A 4,740-nucleotide genomic window follows, 5' to 3' on the forward strand; every position below is an offset into this window, starting at 1 on the left:
AACTTTCATTGTAGAGGTCTAGAGTTCCTCACTGAGACAGCTTAGTCAAAAACAGCAGTGAATCTCCAACATGCCGTACCCTACTACTCTAAACCTAGTTCTATATTTCAGTTTGCAGAAACTCTGCTTACATTAAAATTAGTGTTGCACCGATGCCTAAAGACTAAAACTAAGTAAATCCAGTAGAACTTTTTACCTGGAATGGGTGACAATAGTTGAATAAACTTTTGGCTCTCAAAATGGTATCGGTGCCCTATTTATATATATAATATATTTTCAAATATTCTCAGTGGCATTTATTCAACTCAAATTGATTTTGTAACATTTTTGAATAATGTACCATCAGATTTTGTGACTATTTTCTTTTACAACCAGCTCTGTACTGTTTATCTAGAAATAGAAGGTAAATCTAAACAATTACACATTTTTATCTCTTTTGCATGTAATAATGTTTTTGTTCACTTGAGGCCATTAAAAAGAATGAGAAACCAAAAGGTTCATAGAAATCTGTTTGTTCGTTTCCCGGTGGCTTAAAGTTGCAGGGCAGGAGGCTGCGCTGCTGGTAAAAACAAAGAGCCGGCTTCTGGCTTTTCCTGGTGGCGATCGCTGCCATCACCAACGTCTGATCGACCGCTGAAGGGGGCAAAGGCTCAGAAGAAGCTGCTGTAGTTTCCCTGGTTAGCGACTGGACAGTGAAGGTCTTGGAAGCCAGGAGGATGCGATCAGCTTCTTCCGCCAGCGAGCGGTAATCCTTCTCCCGCAGCAGGGAAGAGTTAGCCAGAGCGATCCGCACTGGGGCTGGAAGTTGTCGCTGGAACAGGTGGAGAAAAAGAAATCCACCATCGTCGTCACCCAGCAAGGACAGCATGCTTTCCATCAGCTCCAAAGCCGAGCCATCCCCTAACCCCGAGACAGAAAGCAACTTCTCGGCGCGTTCTGCGTCGGACAGGGAGTAACGGCGGAGAAGCAGGTGCTTGAGGACGCTGTACTTTCCGTCCGCTGGAGGGTTGCGAAGCAGGGTCATTGCTCGCCAGGCGGATCCAGCGCTGAAACCACATAGTGGTACTTTGTGTCGTCTGATGAGATTGTTTTATGCATATAAATAGCTTTAATATAATTCATGCAGGGAGTGTTAGGTTTATTCAATGATGATTATAAAGTTAATGTGTGTACATATGGAACATTGGAGAAATGAGATGCTTCACTCTATTTACTGCAAACTGTCATGCAACGGTGGTAGAAAATTGCTGATGTTAGTGTAAGGCTGATCACAGTTATCAGGAGACCACTTTATTCTGTGATTCAATCAGAGAAGCATTTTGTCCTATGACCTGATCAATTGCCTTGTCAGAAGAACACTCTATTTTGTAACCCACCCCATGTGTTATGATCTGCTAATAAAAAGGCTTTGCAGAGGAAGTCAGTCAGAAAGTAGATGTAGCTGAATGTAGCTCTCTCCTTCTGCAGAAGCCATTAAAAAATCCCTCTTCTGTGTGGACTCAGTTTCTCTTTTATAAACCTACATTTTTTAACCTAACATTTTGGTGCCGAAACCCGGGAGTCAAGATCCAATTGTCCAGGACCGTGTGGGACCAAGGCCAAGAATCTGTTGACAGCCGTCCTCCCTTCGCCGGACGGGGCCAGTTTGGTCCAGCCCTGCCCTGGGCATCTTGGTGACGACTCCCGCTGAGGACTGGTCTACACGGCAAAGGCTAGGCCTAAAGTTTTTGATCAGAAGTTGGTCTGGGACCATTTGAGTTACAGCTGTAATCGCAAGAATATTTGATGAGACCAAGTCTTGTTGACAGATGTGGCATCTGGGTATTCTGTGTGTTTGAGTCTGGGACTCTGTGTTGTTCTCAAGATAGTAAGGTTTGCAGCTGCCGCAGCAGGGATGTTTGACGAAACCAAGTTTTGTTGACAGATGTGGCATCTGGGTATCCGTTGCGCGCGAGGGCCTGAAGTCTGAGACTCCAAAGTGTACACGTAACGATCGGTGTTTTGCATCTATATTGGTTAAAATAAATAAATATAATAGGCCTTAAAATAGGAGTGACTGTGTGAGAGTGTGTGAGGAAACAACTGAACCATTGGGTTCTGTTGTTTCACACTAAAACAGCAGGGGTTTAATACAGTTCAGCCCTTGATGATGCAGAGGCTAAAATTTCTCACCTGAAAAGGTAGAAGCAGAAACTACCACAACAGTTTTTGGGTACTGTCCTGCTGAATAAACATCCAGTGCGTAGAATACCCTAGGTGTTTGTACTGGACTAAATTCTTTAAAATGGGTAAAGGTCAAAATAAATTTAGAGATAATTTAAAATCTACGATTAGAAGTGCAGGATCCAACAAAAAAAACACATGAATATATGGTTTAAAAAAATATGGGTTTGAGGGACGCCTCTATTCCAAAATAATAAAATAATAAGAACTAAATGATAAAATAACTAAAGAGAGCCAGAGAGGTAAACGAATTAAAAAGGATGGGTTCAGGGAAGAGTATAGAGAAGATCATAAAGGGTATGGAAAGTTTGTGTCAAATTGACCCAAGTAATTTAAAATACTTGTAGAAGTGGAAGGAAGAGAAGGAAATAGATGGTATGTGAAAGTAGATCAATGGAGAAATGTTATGTGCTGGCTAGAGGCAAGCACTAGTGCAAAAATAGATAAATAAAAAAATTGATAAATAAATAAATAGATAGATAAATAAATAGATAAATAACTACATGAGCTCCAAATGCAAGGTGTTGATATAATACATGCGCAAAGTAGATACGATGTTATTATTAAAAATTCATAAATAGATCTAATGTTGTGTTTGTCTGTTTTTAATGTTATGTGTTTCTGTCTTTAAAGTTATGTTTGTGGGTCTTTTAAGTTGTTTGTGCGTCCAAAAGATAATGAAACACAGTTTAGAGGGAGACAGCGTGAATATGCAGCCGCGGGGGGGATGTCAGTGGATCGATGACTGCAGCATTGATCCAACTGACAGCCTTCCTAGTGCGCCTGCAGGGTCTCCAAAATTATTAGGTTCGGAACCAAAAAATTCAAAATAAATAACCCACCAGAAAATTCTTTTAGTCATGCAAGTTACATACAGGGAATAAAAAAATTAAAGGGGTTAAAATTGTAAATGTGTATGGAGCATGGGGGATATTAAATGCATTAAAAGAAAAACATCAATAGTTCTAGCAACTAATGGACAGGCAGTTAGACGTATATGCAATTCAGGAGCCTATAATACTTGTGTTAAAGATGATGTAAATTCTCAAACCATCTAAAAGGCTAATTTTTGTAAAATCAGCAAATGCTTAAATATCCTAGGAATGGATGTCAAGGGCAATAGAAATAGAAGATCTTCAAACAGGAAAAAGGTTGCAAGGTTGCATGTTTTTGTAGTAATATCACCAACTCACCCCAATAATTTTTTAAAGTGAGACTTGATGGAAAATTAGGCAATTTTCCCAATGCTGGGGGGAATGAAGGCTGTATGAATAATACATGTAATGGTGTTGCAACTAAACCCTTTTGTGTTTTATGCAACATGCTTAGCATTTCTGCTCTATCACATGTCTATGTCTATCACAATACAGGCCAAGGATAAAACAATATCTGCAAAAATGTGAAGCAAAGGAAAGTATAAAACTAGTTATAAAAATTTTAGTGGGTGCAGAAACAAGTTTGTTGTTTGGGTCATGTTATTTCAGAAGAGGGTAAAAAGCTACAAGAATGTATTTTTAAAATTGTGCAATTACTGCAGGGCTTAGATTCCACATTATGAAAAAAAACTTAGCTTTTCTTAAGTTTTTTTATGACAAACTAGTTGCTATGTCACAGAAGCAGAACAGCAATTCACAAAGCTAAAAGTAGAACTTTTCTCAGCAACTGTCTTAGCTCTGCAAAATTATCAAAAATCCAAACAGTTGACAGTAAAGCAAGTTATATGACCTCTGTTTGCAGCCTCATGGTGATAGGCTCATACCTGTAGTGTCTTACTCTTAAGGGTTAAAGAGAACCTGTGGAAACAATAGCTCCCCCATATTCTTATTTTTTTATCTTTATTATGTTGTCTAGTTGGATGTGTGTATACATATATATAAAACTGTAACTTCAGTGTGTAACAAAAAGAATTTCCCTCTGGGATTATTAAAGTATTTCTGATTCTGATTGAAAGCAGCAGCAATTTTGAGCCATGAGTTTATCATGTCTCCAGAGGAGGGATGTTGAGTATAGTACAACAAGTATTTAATCCAACTGAAGGCTTAAATAACTACTTTAAAAATTTTTGCAGAGCATGTCTCACATGTTGTGTAGAACATGTAATCTGCCCAGAGCTCCTTTTGTTTCCCCACAGCAAGGCCTGAAGCCTGGAGACCGAGTGCTGATTAAAACCATCAAGGGGAAAATTGGGCAGCTCCAAGGTGGGAAGGAACCCACATTGTGCAACTAGCAACTCCAACCACTTTGAAGATCCAGTAGAGAGACACTTGGATCCACCAGAGTCGTTGTAAGCTGATTAAAGATTTTCCTCAGCAAGAAGCCCAGTTACCTTCACAGTGACCCCACAACTAAGGTAGGGATGTGTGGTGAAGCCCAGCTACAAAGGGGTTAAGCAATTTAGAGCTTTTCGTCTCAACCCTGGTGAAGAAACCAACCTAACCCAATCCCTTAGCATCCTGGTTAGTGGGTGCTTCCTTGGAGGGACTGGTGAAGATGGGAAAACTAAAGTGGCTCTGCTGT

Source organism: Cyprinodon variegatus, unplaced genomic scaffold (genome assembly GCF_000732505.1).
Source record: "Cyprinodon variegatus isolate N-32 unplaced genomic scaffold, C_variegatus-1.0 Scaffold1274, whole genome shotgun sequence".
In the NCBI taxonomy this organism is placed as follows: domain Eukaryota; kingdom Metazoa; phylum Chordata; class Actinopteri; order Cyprinodontiformes; family Cyprinodontidae; genus Cyprinodon; species Cyprinodon variegatus.